This window comes from Aythya ferina, assembly GCF_964211825.1.
Source record: "Aythya ferina genome assembly, chromosome: 3".
Taxonomy (NCBI): domain Eukaryota; kingdom Metazoa; phylum Chordata; class Aves; order Anseriformes; family Anatidae; genus Aythya; species Aythya ferina.
This window is the reverse complement of record NC_140298.1, coordinates 90,680,472-90,695,168: the sequence shown is the minus strand read 5'-3', so window position 1 is coordinate 90,695,168 and position 14,697 is coordinate 90,680,472. Positions and strand designations below refer to the sequence as shown.

The 14,697-nt window shown below is 40.6% G+C and overlaps 1 long non-coding RNA gene across 1 annotated transcript; it reads left to right on the top strand.

Moving 5' to 3' along the window:
- Nucleotides 1-2,572: 2,572 nt before the first annotated feature.
- Nucleotides 2,573-7,961, top strand: LOC311433595. Its single transcript, XR_014690845.1, has 2 exons — nt 2,573-2,942; nt 7,564-7,961. It is a non-coding gene; the product is annotated as an uncharacterized lncRNA (long non-coding RNA).
- The last annotated feature ends 6,736 nt before the right edge of the window (nt 7,962-14,697 follow it).

Sequence of the window (14,697 nt, the reverse complement as noted above, 5' to 3'; positions counted from 1 at the left end):
GGAATTCAGTAAAGCTGACTTTGCCCTCTTCAAAGATCTGTTTGAAAGAGTCCTGTAGGATAAGGCCCTGGAGAGAAGAGGGGCCCAAGAAAGCTGGTTAACAGTCAAGGGTCACCTCACCTCAGGAGGCCTACATGGATGAGCAAGGAGCACCTGGCTAAATTAAAACACAAAAATGAGACAGACAGAGGGTGGAAGCAAGGGTGGGTGAGTTACCTGGAGAGACTGCAGACATTGTCCAAACATACAGAGAAAATATTAGGAAAGCAAAAGTTCAAATGGAGTTGAATCTGGCTGGGAATATCAAAGACAAGAAGGGCTTCTATAGGTATGTGGGTGCCCAAAAGGAGACTAGGGAAAATACAGGCTCACTGATGAATGAAACATGAGACCTGGCTATTCAGGACAGGGAAAAGGCCAAGGAACAGAATGCATTTTTTGTGTCTTTTCATTTTTTGTGTCAAGATCCTCAGGGATCACAGGTCTCAGAAACCAAGGGGAAAGATTGGAACAGAGAAGATACATGCTTCATGGAAAAGGATCAGGTCATGGAGTACTTAAGCAAACTTAAGCAAAGTCCATGGGCCCTGGTAGGATATACCTCTCAAAAAGGACTGTTATGGTTTAACCCGGCTGGCAGCTAACCACCACACAGCCGTTCGCTCACCCTCCCCCTCCCTCTCTGGGATGGGGGAGAGAAACAGGAAAGTGAAGCCCATGAGTTGAGATAAAGACAGTTTAATGAGACAGGAAAATAATAATAACAATAATAATATTAATAACAATAATGATGATAATAGTACTACTACTACTACTAATGTGTACGAAACAAGTGATGCACAATGCAATTGCTCACCACCAGCTGCCTAATGCCCAGCCTAACCCTGAGCAGTCCAGCCCTCCTCCCCCCAGCTAGCCACCCCTATATATTGTTTAGCATGATGTCAGATGGTATGGAATATCCCCTTTGGCTAGTTTGGGTCAGCTGTCCTGGGTCTGTCCCCTCCCAGCTCCTGCTGCACCCCCAGCCTGCCTGTTGGAAGGACAGAGCGAGAAGCTGAGATGTCCTTGGCTTGGTGTAAGCACTGCTCTCCAACAATTAAAACATCGGGGTGTTATCAGCACTCTTCTCATCCTAAGCCAAAACATAGCATTCTACCAGCTACTAGGAAGAAAATTAACTCTGTCCTAACTGAAACCAAGACACCCCAAGTGCTGAGTGAGCTGGCAGATGTGATTGTGAGACCACTTTCTATAATCTTTGCTTTATTGTAGCTACTGGGAGAAGTTCCCAGAGACTGGACAAAAGCAAATGTCACTCCTATCTTCAAAAAGAGCAAAAAAGAGGACCAAAAGAAATAAAGGCCAGTCAGACTCACCTTGATCCCTGTGAAAGTGATGGAAGAGCTAATCCTGGAAACCATTTCCAGGCATATGAAAAAGAAGAAAATCATCACGAGCAGTCAGCTACGATTCACCAAGGAAAAGTCATACCTGACCAACCTGATAAGCTTCTGTGAAGAAATGATCAGCATGATGGATACAGTGGATATTGTCACTTGGACTTCAGTAAGGCCTTTGACATTGCTGTAAAATAATCTTCATAGATAAGCTGTTGATATATGGGCTGGATAAGCAGAAAGTGAAGTGGACAAAGAAATGGATGAATGGCAGGCCTGGTGGGTGGAGATCAGTGGCAGGCCTGCCAGAGGGTGGAGATCAGTGGCAATAACTCTAGTTGAAGGTTGGTAACTATTAATTCAGAATGGTCAATACTGGGTACAGTCCTGTTCAGTCCTTCATTAATGACCTGGATGATGGAAAAAGTTTGCATGTGACACAGAACTGGGCGGAGTGGCTGCTACACTGGAGGGTTGTGCTGTCATCCAGAGGGACCTGAGCAGTCTGGAGGATTGGGCTGTCAAGAACCTCATGATGTTCAATGAGGAGAAATCCTAAGTCCTGCATGTGGAGAGGAACAGTACCAGGCACCAGGACATGCTGGGAATCACCCAGCTGGAAAGCAGTTCTGCAGACATCTTGGTAGAAACCAAGTTGAAAAATGAAGCAATGTGCCTGTGTAGTCCTAACACCTGCAGCAAAGAGAGGACTAATGGTATTTGTAATACACAATAAATGTTTGTTCATTGTCTTTTGTATTATAAAACAAGGAGTTCCGTTTGAGGAGCAGGAGTTGCAAAAGCTCCCTGCTGAAGTAAGATGTATAATACTTGGCTAGACACTATGAAAATTCTTTTGCTTAATGTAACAAAAAAGAGAACCCCCTCCCCTTCTCTCCTTCTGCATCTCAGTTGCCTCTTTTGTTCAAAGACACTGCTGCAAAGTTCATGTAACCATCTCCTGATAAGTTGCTAAACTAGTGTATCAACATCCTGCATTCCTGTCTCACGCTGGGCCAACATGACCAAATAAAAAAAAAGAAGTTGAACCACAGCGCGGAGGAAGACTACGGCCTTCATCTTCACGACCACCAGAGGGACAGAGACGACCCCCTAGCAACAGTGCGCGCAGTCGCAGAATATACCAGGATGTGCTGCGTAATCCCAGAATTACCAAGATATAAAAAGGGACCCTGGCGGGGGTGAGGTGCGCGCCGTTGGTGGAGCCGAGACTCCCCGGCCGCCCAGCGCTGTTTTGCTTTCTGTTGCTTACTCATTAAATTCCTTTCTATTATTAATGCAATGCTCTCTGAAAATTAATTAAGGGGGCAACTTATAACAAATTTGGTGCCGTGACTCGGATGAAGGCAATCTGATTGAAAGACCTTCGGAGGGGGCGCCCCGCTGATTTCAGCGGCCTTCGCTAGGACTGCTTTCATTCAAATCCTTCACCGACGAACCCTAAATTCGGCAGCAAGCAAATAAAGCCGGCAACCCCTAGTAATCTTTGTGCACGAAGACCGAACGAAGACTCAGGAGTGAGTAAGTATAGGCCGGTGATCCGTTCGGTTGGGGTTGGGTATCCTGGAGCGTGTCGCTGTGAGACGTCCAATTGCGGACGAAGCGAGTGCGGACCCCTCGGTAGTGCAGTTCCCACATCCCGCGAGGGACTGGGCCACGAAAAGGGGGAAGCGATTTGTGTGTGTGTGTGAAGGCGCTCCAGAAGATGGGACAGAAGAAGAGTAAGCCTTCTGGTCCCATGGGCGGGGTAACGTCTGATGTTAGGTTACCCCGGGATTAATGATTAAAAATTGGGAGGATTCCCCTTTTAGGCGGGGAAGGAATAAAGTAAAAATGATACATTATTGTGTTGAAGTTTGGGGTGGTAAACAGATTTGAGGAGACCACCTTTACTGGCCTGTATTTGGGTCCTTTGAAGATTGGGTTTGCCAGGCCCTAAATATTTATGTAAACTCAAAAGAACCTTTTAGTTTGGAAGAAAGTGAATATGCACATTTGTGGATCAGCTCGGAAACTCGAGCCAATTTATATCCTCTAAAAGAAAAAGGAGGGGATGGGAGGCACAAGATAAACCGAGAATTAGAGATTCCAGCTCCACTGCCTCCCTATATTCCACCATCCCCACCTGCAGCCCCTCCAACTCCCGGGCTTCCTAATCTGCAACCCCGGGGAGACTCTGATAGCAACTCTGATTCTAGCACTCAGGGACCAGTGACTAGGAATATGTGGCAGTCCCCATTAACTCCGGGGACGTCTGAGATTTTAAGAAAGAGACAGGAGGAGGGTAAGTGATCTTTAATGGCAACTGGCATAATGTTTGCAGCTGCTGAGGAATAATTCTAACTGGAATAATAACTGTACATTGTATATTGTATATATAAAAGCCCTGGCATTTTTGTTAAAGTGTTCTTTTATACATATGTTAATATGTAAATATAAGAACTGCCATTGAGGTGTATGTCTAAGGGAACAAAATTTGCCCAGGCATATTATCGGCTCATCAGGTTTAAATGTCCCCAGTGTAATTGTCTACAGGCAGTTAATTTACAGTGGTCTGTTTTTACTTGTGTATCTGTATATTGTGGATTTTGGAGGGATTGGGATTGACTAGTAAAGAGCTTCTAGGAAAACGGTGGAATATTAACCACTGTAGATTACAATAGGAAAAGTTCAAAGCAAAGAAATCCCGAGGAAAAGCCTCCTAGGATGTATACTAACACATTGGAGGGATATAGTGGGGTGAGAGGGTACAGAAAGTAAAAGAACTCTTATCAAATATTGTAATCAGTGGTGGCCACTTTATAAACTAGAGGATGGAGCGGAGTGGCCCCTAAATGGAACTACTAATTATAACACCATATTACAGTCAATGTTTTTGTGGAGAGAAGGAAAACAGGATGAAATGTTGTATATTGATGTTGTTTCAGCATCTTGGAGGGAAAAGGTATGGAATTAAGTTGGCCCCTGACTGAGCCTTTGATGTCGGCATTAGAAAAGTAAAGGCTAGAGAAAGATAAAGGAAGTGTTAAAAGGTTTGTGGAAAGTGTTAAAGGTATTCGAAGTTGAATGAGCAGGGAAAGGTGATGTAGGTATTATCTAAGTAACAGTCTAGAAGTTTTGGTATATTTGCATATTTGTTGTGGTGTTTGTTCAGTTTCCCAAGCATCAGGGAGGGGGGAACAGCCTGCTCCACCAGGGGCCTCTCCAGCGGCCGCAGGGGGGCTTCGGCTCCAGCGCCTGGAGCGCCTCCTCCCCCTCCTTCTGCACTGACTTTGGTGTCTTCGGGGGGGTTTCTCGCTCTCCCAGCTGCTGTTGAGCAGCAGGTTTTTGTTTGTTTGTTTGTTTGTTTTCGTGGATGTGCTCTCACAGAGGCACGGACTATGTTGCTATGGCTTGGCTCTGGGCAGCAGTGGGCCCCTTTAGGGCCAGATGAAATTGTCCCTTATCTACCACGGGGAGGTTTCTGTTTTTGTTTTGTTTTGTTTTTCACGGGGGCTGCCACTGCAGTTTCCCACCCCCACACCCCTCACACACCCTCAAACCTTGCCATCAAACCCAATACACTGGAGCAGCTAAGTCATTACTGACTTGTAAAGTATCAGGGATTAAATTAACTAATGAAACCCTAAATGTGATGGGGGTAGAAGGGACTGGGATAACAGTGCCACTTTTGGGGGATACTAAGCTGAGACCAGGGGATAAAATGATCACTGGGCAATTATTGTATGTATCCAAGGCGGAAACTAACTTGTTGGGAAGGGATTTGATGATTAAATTGGGCATTCAACTAGTAAATTGTTAGACTGGAATAACAGTGTTATTAATGGAGTGCTCTCAGGCCCTGAGAGCAAACGTATATTCACCTCTGACTGGAAAGACCCTGAAATGGGGGCGGAAGCAACAATATAGGTGGACAATTTTACTTTAGGGGTTTACAGGGACACCTATCTATTTGGATAAATTCTAAAAAAGATTTTGGAGCAATTACAACCTCCCAAGGAGGTATTAATGTTATAAATATGTGGATCATTTTAAGGAAAATCGATACTCCCTGATGGGAGAGAAATGCTGAATAAAGTGATAATGAGGCAAATAACTGTTTTACATCAGAAGAATCATTGGGAGGTGCAAGCAATGTGTGATGTTGTTCTAAGAAAACATGTCTGTGTAGGAATATATACTTTAGGGAAGCACACATGCAGAGGATGTACTATATGTCAAAGGATAAATAAAAAGGTCTTCTGTAACCTATCTAGAGGGGGACGGGAGCCAGGGCTTTGACCTTTCCAAAGTATACAGGTAGATTTTACTGAGTTACTTGTTTGTCCTAATCGACCACGTGACTGAATGGGTGTAAAGCTTTACTGCAAGGATTAAAGCAGGCCTTAGAGATTGAGTGGGATTTTCACAGCCCCTGGCACCCCTCCTCTTCTGGAAAGGTAGAGCAAATGAATGGTGAAATTAAGAAACAACTAACAAAACTTGTGCTGGAAACTAAGGCTTCTTGGGTAAAATGCTTACCTCTTGCACTGTTAAACATATGGACACAGCCCAGAACTGGTATAGGAATTTCTCCTTTTGAAATGCTATATGGTATGCCCTATGACTCGGAATTGCCACTTGATCACCCTCAATTCTAATTAAGACTTGGAAAGAGACTTCTTTAACACCACGATGGGGAAGGCCCCTATGTTGTTTTGCTTACCACAGAAACGGCTATTCGAACTGCGGAGAAAGGATGGACGCATGCCGGCCGAGTGAAAGGACCAATCCGGGAACGTAAATGGGAGGCAGCTCCAGGCCCTGACGACTTGAAGCTGACGCTAAGACGGACTCGATAAGTATTGTGTATTATCTGTGTATCGTGGGAAGGGGAGGAGGCCCTGTTTCGAAGGCTCCCTAGTAGGTTCCCCTGAAGAACACTGCTGCTGCCAAGAAGAACCGATACCTTGTAGTTCGCTACAACCGAACTGACAAGCGAGGCAGAGAAGTGAAAACGGTGGGGGACTGAGGGGCCGATAATTTAGATGGGCTCCGACCACCTCCTACGATACATGGGAGTCAGTATCATCGTTTTGGTCAGCTATGGGTCTGCGCATCCCCACCAGCCTTTTAAATGGAGCTTAATCAGATGGGAGGATCAATTCATCATCCAGCAAACAACGACAGCGGGTGCTCCCAGTTTCCGCATCACATTATGTGACCTGGTGTCAGTGCAGCCATGCTTTAACCTATCAGGATTTTATTTCTGCCCAAGTTCTAACCCAGGAAAGGGGTACTGTAATTATCCAAACGCATATTATTGTGCATACTGGGGGTGTGAAACCATTGCTACGGACTGGACACTCGGGGCTGGTCGGAATAAATTCTTACAAGTGGGATATGGGCCGCAAGGTTGTAACTGACAAGTGGATCCCCGTTACAGGTGGCAAGGGCATGGTATAGGGTATACAGGAACCTTCCATGGAAATAAAGAAATTTGCAAGGTTCTATATATAAATATAACAAACTTGGACGATACTAGCTGGGTACTAGGAAAATGTCAGATTTTACGAACACAGAACAGATAGGGGAGGACTCATACTAATAAAAAGGAGGATGCTGATAGGCCCCAGGCAGTAGGAACAAATGAGGTATTGTCAGAAAATGTCCAGGGAATCCAGCCTGTGGAAAATACTACAGTGCCAACCCTCGGCAGCCCTACAAGCTCAGGTAAAGCTGAGAATGATAACATAGTTGAGAATAACATATGGGGGGGGTCATGAATGCCAGCTACCAATTATTAAACAAAACAAGCCCAAATGTAACAAAACACTGTTGATTATGCTTTAGTATAAGGCCTTCATATTATGATGCTATTGGGGATCCTGGGGAGCCCACCTGCACAAACAAGAACAGCCCTCTACATTGCAGTTGGGGAAAAGACATAAGGGTAACACTAACACAAGTCACTGGAGGTGGTAGGTGTGTGGGCACGGTTCCTAGTGGGAAGTGTCATCTGTGTAATACCATGGAGAATGGAAAACAATCAACCGAGTGGCTAATCCCAGCCAACAACGCTAGGTGGGTTTGTTCATGAGTGGGCGTAACTCTTTGTCTATCACTAAAACTCTTTAATGCGTCTCGTGATTTTTGTATACAGGTGATAATTATACCAAGGATTCTATACCACCCTGAGGATTGTATGTATACCCAGCACACAGTGGCAAGTTATCATCTGGAAAGACGGGAACCATTCACGGCTCTAACTTTGGCCACCCTAATAATCCTGGGAGGAGCTAGAGTGGGGACCAGGGTAGCCTCATTGGTTAAACAAAATCAAGAATTTACTTCCTTACGCGTTGCTGTGGACGAGGACCTGACCCAAACTGAACAATCCATCTCGGCCCTGGAAAATCTATCAGGTCACTTCAGAGGTAGTGTTACAAAATCGTAGGGGATTAGATTTGGTAATTTTCAACAGGATGGGCTGTTTGCAGCCCTGAAAGAGGAATGCTGTGTATGCTGATCACACTGGAGTGGTAAGAGATACAATGGCAAGACCCAGGGAAGGGTTGGAAAAAAGGAAACAGGAGAATGAAGCCCAACAGAGCTGGTACGAATCTTGGTTTAATTATTCACCTTGGCTTACTACTTTATTATCAACAATAGCAGGACCTTTGTTGTTATTAAAAATAGCAATAACTTTTGGACCATATATTTTTAATAAATTGATTGCGATTGTAAAGGGATGTTTAGAAGCGGCACATCTAATGCTCATACATGCCAAATATGAGCCAATAAGTACCAACGAAGGAATCGAGGAAACATTAGTTCTTAATAGCCGGGCATTGCAGAGCTTCAATGAACAAAATGAGTAACTAAAAGAAAAAGGAGGGATTGTAATACACAATAAATGTTTGTTCATTGTCTTTTGTATTATAAAACAAGGAGTTCCGTTTGAGGAGCAAGAGTTGCAAAAGCTCCCTGCTGAAGTAAGATGTATAATACTTGGCTAGACACTATGAAAATTCTTTTGCTTAATGTAACAAAAAAGAGAACCCCCTCCCCTTCTCTCCTTCTGCATCTCAGTTGCCTCTTTTGTTCAAAGACACTGCTGCAAAGTTCATGTAACCATCTCCTGATAAGTTGCTAAACTAGTGTATCAACATCCTGCATTCCTGTCTCACGCTGGGCCAACATGACCAAATAAAAAAAAAGAAGTTGAACCACAACGCGGAGGAAGACTACGGCCTTCATCTTCACGACCACCAGAGGGACAGAGACGACCCCCTAGCAACAGTGCGCGCAGTCGCAGAATATACCAGGATGTGCTGCGTAATCCCAGAATTACCAAGATATAAAAAGGGACCCTGGCGGGGGTGAGGTGCGCGCCGTTGGTGGAGCCGAGACTCCCCGGCCGCCCAGCGCTGTTTTGCTTGCTGTTGCTTACTCATTAAATTCCTTTCTATTATTAATGCAATGCTCTCTGAAAATTAATTAAGGGGGCAACTTATAACAGTATTCTTGGCTGCATTAGGCATAGTATTGCAAGCAGGTGATTCTTCCTTTCTACTCAGCACTGCTGAGGCCATGCCTGGAGTAGCATGTCCAGTTCTGGGTTACTGAGAACAACAGCCCAATGAAGTGACTAACTTGTTAAATGAAACTTTGTAGTCTGTTTGAATCTAATATGCAGTCATACAAGTTGGCTTTTATAATGTGCAAGGAAAGTGTCTAATACAACCCCACAGAATCACAGAATTGAAGGGGTTGGAAGGGACCTCAAGAGATCGTCAGGTCCAATCCTCCTGCCAAAGAAGGTTCCCTAGAGCAGGTTGCCCAGGTAGATGTCCAGACGGGCCTTGAATATATCCAGAGAAGGCGACTCCATAACTGCCCTGGGCAGCCTGTTCCAGTGCTCTGTCACCCTCACCGTGAAGAAGTTCTTTCGCATGTTGATGCGGAACTTCCTGTACTCCATTTTGTGGTCATTGTCGCTTATCCTGTCCCCACAAACCACTGAAAAGAGGTTGGCCAAATCCCTCTCCCACACCTCTGGTATTTATACACATTGATAAGATCCTCTCTCAGTCTTCTCTTCTCAAGACTGAACAGACCCAGGTATCTCAGCCTTTCCTCATAGGAGAGATGCTCCAGGCCCTTAATCATCTTTGTGGTCCTCCGCTGGACTCTTTCCAGGAGATCCCTGTCTTTTTTGTACCGGGGAGCCCAGAACTGGACACAGTACTCCATACAGGACACCAAAATATAACAAACTATACAGAAAAACTATACAACAAACTATATAACAAAATACAACAAACTATACAGCTATATGATATGTCCAGAAGATTAATTTTCCATAAGAGTCTCTAAAAATCATTTAAAGTGTATATATATATATGGAATATATAATATAATATAATATAATATAATATAATATAATATAATATAATATAATATAATATAATATAATACATATATATAATATTATTGTATATAATATAATATATAATATTATATATTATAATATTTTATATTATATATAATATTATATATTATATATTCCATGTATATAATATATATTATATATTATATATATATACCATGAAGATAGACTTGACAGTAAAAAGTGTTTTTCCTTTTTCTAAGGGATTGGTAATGGCAGAGCTGAAAACCAAACAAACAGAGTCCTTTATATAATGGGATTTACTATTTGATTATGTTCTGATGAAAAATGGAAGGAAGACCTTTCACTTCCCTCCACCCCACTGAATGAAAATTCCATTACAGATAGCAAATCATCCTATGCCTATTCACCTCCAATATGAACACCAATTATTTGATCTTTTTCAAGATCATCCATCAAAATCTACTATGTAGCCTAAAGTACCTGATAGTGTTATTTAAAAGTGTTTTGTAATGAAAAGCAAACACATATTAGCGATATAGGTACTTGGGGTCTTAATGTCATGTTTTGACAGAAATGTCTGTAAAACTCCAAACAATTTCCATGTTGTGATCTATATATATAAATAAGAACATTGATATACACAAAACTTTGTACTGTGCTGCTGGTGCTCATTATCACATTGATATCACTAGAATATATGATGTTTTTTGTCCAGTATAATAATATCTAAGGTTAAAAAAAAACAGAGTTTATAATCACTACTATGTTCTCATCAGTAGTACCCAGTGCCAAGAAATTTGCATTTGGAGGGCATGGTATATTAAAAATAAATTAACCTGAAGTAATAGTAGATGGAAAAATATTTGCTAGAGATGAAAATATTCACGCAATGTTCTGCTGTTGAAATCTAATTAGTATAAGGACAAATTGTAAACTCACTAAAGCTGCTAAGTTGTACTAAATCGATAAAACAATAAACCAGACACCAAGCAGACAGTAAAATGAAGAAGGACTACTCATCAAGTGATGACATACTGCATTACTAATTGAGTATATTTCTGACTTAATATGTTGTTGGTCACCCAGAAGGAGTTTGTTGGCTTTGCACACAGTGATTCCATTATGAGATTGACATACATGTTTATGTGCCCCTTTCAGTACTGACCACTGTCTGCAGAAATATTTCTTCCTTTTACCTTTCAATAGAGACAGAAGGATAGTGGAATTATGTTATCAGCATTGCAAAACTGATATCAACACTGTAACACTGATAAACAGGAAAAGGATAACATTATATGCAGATAGTGTGAAACTAAAAAAAAATTAAATAAATATATATATATATATAAAATCAGAACAAACTGAATTACATAAGAACCTGAATTCTTCAGATATGGAGTCCTGGGCTACTATTTCTATGTAAGGAAGTTGTTGATGTTATTGTTAAATTTCGAAGGCAACTTTTATTAAATTGTGGAAAACTGGGGTGGGGAGAGAGGGAGAGTTAAAAAAAAGAAGTGAAATAGTAGTAGAATACATATCAGGAACAGATAAGGTTACATAGCTCTTTGATAAGAATGCTCTTATAATATATTGTATTTCAATCTTTTAATAGCATTTTTTTTTAAATACTGTATCATTTGAAATAGCATGGGTAAGTTCAGCAGAGCATATATCAGGGATGCAGAACATCTGTTATGTTTTAAATAACATATGTGTCCGAGAGGAAGACAAATATTTAGGAGCTTTGATTTTTTATTTTTTTTTTTTGTAAAACCTACAGTTAATAAAATGGTACAAGGTGTACCTGCTGTTTTTAAATTCCAAAATGGAATTAAAGAGGATATAACTAAGTTTATATGATAAATAAACATCAGACCAGGATGCATTTATCTGTAGATGTACAAATAGCTCAAACAAACAAAAACAGAAAACAAAACAAAACAAAAGTTTTAATTGCACTTATTGCAGTCTTACTCTGATGTGAAGTATTGTAGTTGTCAAAGCTACATTCCTAGCTCTGATGTACCCAGAACTATGCATCTGCATTTTGTGTGCTTTGTTCTCTCTCCAACTTCCTTCCCCCCCAATTTATTTATTATATATATGTATTTTATTTTTTTAGTAAATCCATACCATACATGTAAGGTATAAAACAGAACAAATTACAGAAGGTTACAGTTGTTATGACCTTACTTTAAGCTCCCCTAGGAATATGTTAAATGAGAAATGTTTCCCTAAAAAGAATTTTTTTATTTTTTCTGAAATTTAAACAAATAAAACTTTTTCCTTTTTTTTTTTTTTCCTCCTCATATATTTCACATTCAGTGTTTCAATCTACAATTTTTGTTTTCATATTAAAACTGTCTTCCACTGTTTCATTAGGTCCCTGACTTTTGCAACTGTGCTTTGAGAACACTAGGATGTACTTAAAATCAGTCTCACAGAGGTATTTTTGATTCTTCTTTTCAGAGTAATGAGAATAAAATTCTAACATTATGTCTTCATCCGTACTTATCCCATTTCCATCCGCCAAGATTGTTTCTGTGAAAATCAGGGAATTCTGAAGTGAACGCAATGATCTAAAGTGTTAACAAATCCCTCTGCCTTTGCTAGCCAAGTTCTTGTAAGCAGAAGATTCCTTCTTATGAACAGTAAGAATCCAAAGTTAAGGAAATTGCAGTCTTGAAAGATTTATTGACATGCACACAAATGAGACAAGATAAATGAACTTCACAATTAACCTGCAACATATAGTAGGCTTTGCAAAGCACATTATTTAACTTGCTTTATAAATTTATACGCAAATTTATGATGCTCACAGATCTCACAGAAGGCTTCAGATTTTAGACCTATATGTTCAAAATAATGTGCAGAATGCTTTCATAAGAAAACTGCACTAGTTGGATAGCTATGTTAAAATGAGTTTCTTTTATCAGTAAAAAAAAAAAAAAAAAGTAATAGAATTGAGGAGTTGATTGAAATTTGCAGTGATAACTCAACGAGAAAAATGTGTTCCTTTATATTTTAAAAGAAGAGTCTGTGAAGTATAACAGATACATTTTTTTCAGATTCAGATACTCCAATGTGACCGGAAACTGAAGTATGTTTTTTAGTATATTATTACCTAGGACTCTGGTCTTCCAGTGTAAAATTGGCCTAACTTGCTGTTTTCTTTCATGGGCTCAAGAAGAGTGCTGTATTTTATATTAACAGCTCCAATAAGAAGAGAGAGGAGTCTAGAAGAGTTCCCCAGTGTAAGTAGGGATAACAAAGGTAATAAATGTTTTGGGAAGCCTGATCATATGAAAATCCTGCGGTTGTTCCAATGGCATCATTTAAAAATAGATTCATTATTCAAGACAATTAATTGACAATTAATTGACATTTTACTTTTTTTTTTTTTTTTTTCCATACATGATCTTTTTTCTGCAGTCGGATTCAGTTCAAGATTGATATCCCAATTCAGGTATGTATATGAAAGCTAAATATCTAAATTCCATTGTGGTCAAAGGTGATGCAGTCAACATCATTGGACCCTGGAGAAGTTCAGGTTACATATAGTACACATGTTCGTTGCACCTCTGCTAATAAACATGACTTGCAAGACTTGAGAAATAACTCAAACTCCTGTTCAAAAGATAATTGGCACAGTCTGCCTGTATATCTACTGCATCATTCTCTAAAACAAAGTTGCCGCATCATCTAAGGTGTCTTTGGAAATAGTACTTATTCGGCGTTAGCTGCCCTAGTGCCTGTGAATTATTCCCTCCCCCCCCCCCCAACAAAAAATAAATAAATAAAAAATAAATAAAAAAATAAATAAATAGATCTAGTTGCTAAAGGACACATATATAGTTGAAGCTATTCTCACAGTCCAGAAGTATAAGCTACATGTATGTCTAAATCAACAAATAGTTCAGAACAATGGTAGGCAAGAAATTGGGGTAAGAGAAATTGCTAAAATAAGACTTTTAAAGATGAGGATCAGCGGTCTTAATATTTGCATTTCTGAGAGAATTTGCTGTGGTTAGAGTCTTATCTAGTACTGTGGCTAGAAAAAGCCATTAGCAGTTGAAACATCCTAGCTTTATTCCTGATATGCATCTCTTAATGTAATTTCATCCAAAAGAAATCCACTGTGAGCTCCAAGTCTATGAAAGTATGGAGGAAAAAACAAACACACAACCAAAGCAAAGCAAAGCAAAGCAAAGCAAAGAAAACCAAACTAAACCAAAAACTTGAATGTAGAGGAAATTGGGAGATTTATTGCTTCTTGTCAATATCTGACTGAGCAAAGAGTTGCTCTCCATCTTTTTTAAAAGCTCCCTTCAAGTACTGAAAATTTGCAATGAAGTCAACCCAGAGTCTTCTCTGGGCTGACTTCAGGCTGAACAGCCCCAGCTCTCTCAGTGTAGGAGAGCTACTCCAGCCCTCTGATCATCTTTGTGGCCCTCCTCTGGATCCACTCTAACCATCCTTAGCTGGGGACTCCAGATGTGGATGTAGTTCTCCAAGTGGGGCCTCACAAAGGCTGACTAGAGGAGGACCTCAATCTGCTGGCCACTCCTCTTAATGCAACCAGCTGTCCTTCTGGGCTGCAAGCACTCACTGCCAGCTCATGCCAAGCTTTTCATTCATCAGAACCCCCAAGTCTGCAGGGCTGCTCTCAATGAGTTCTTCTCCTAGGTCTTCTCCTAAATGTGAAACAAATTTAAAAAAAAAAATAAAAATAAAAAATACGTCACCAAAATGGCAGGACATTAAAATATTTCCAACCATGAGAAGTAAAGAGAACTGATGGTCCAAAAGTAGAGGCAATATAAAGAATGATATCACTTTTTGTACTCTATTTCCTAGATTCATCTTGAGAGCTCTTCC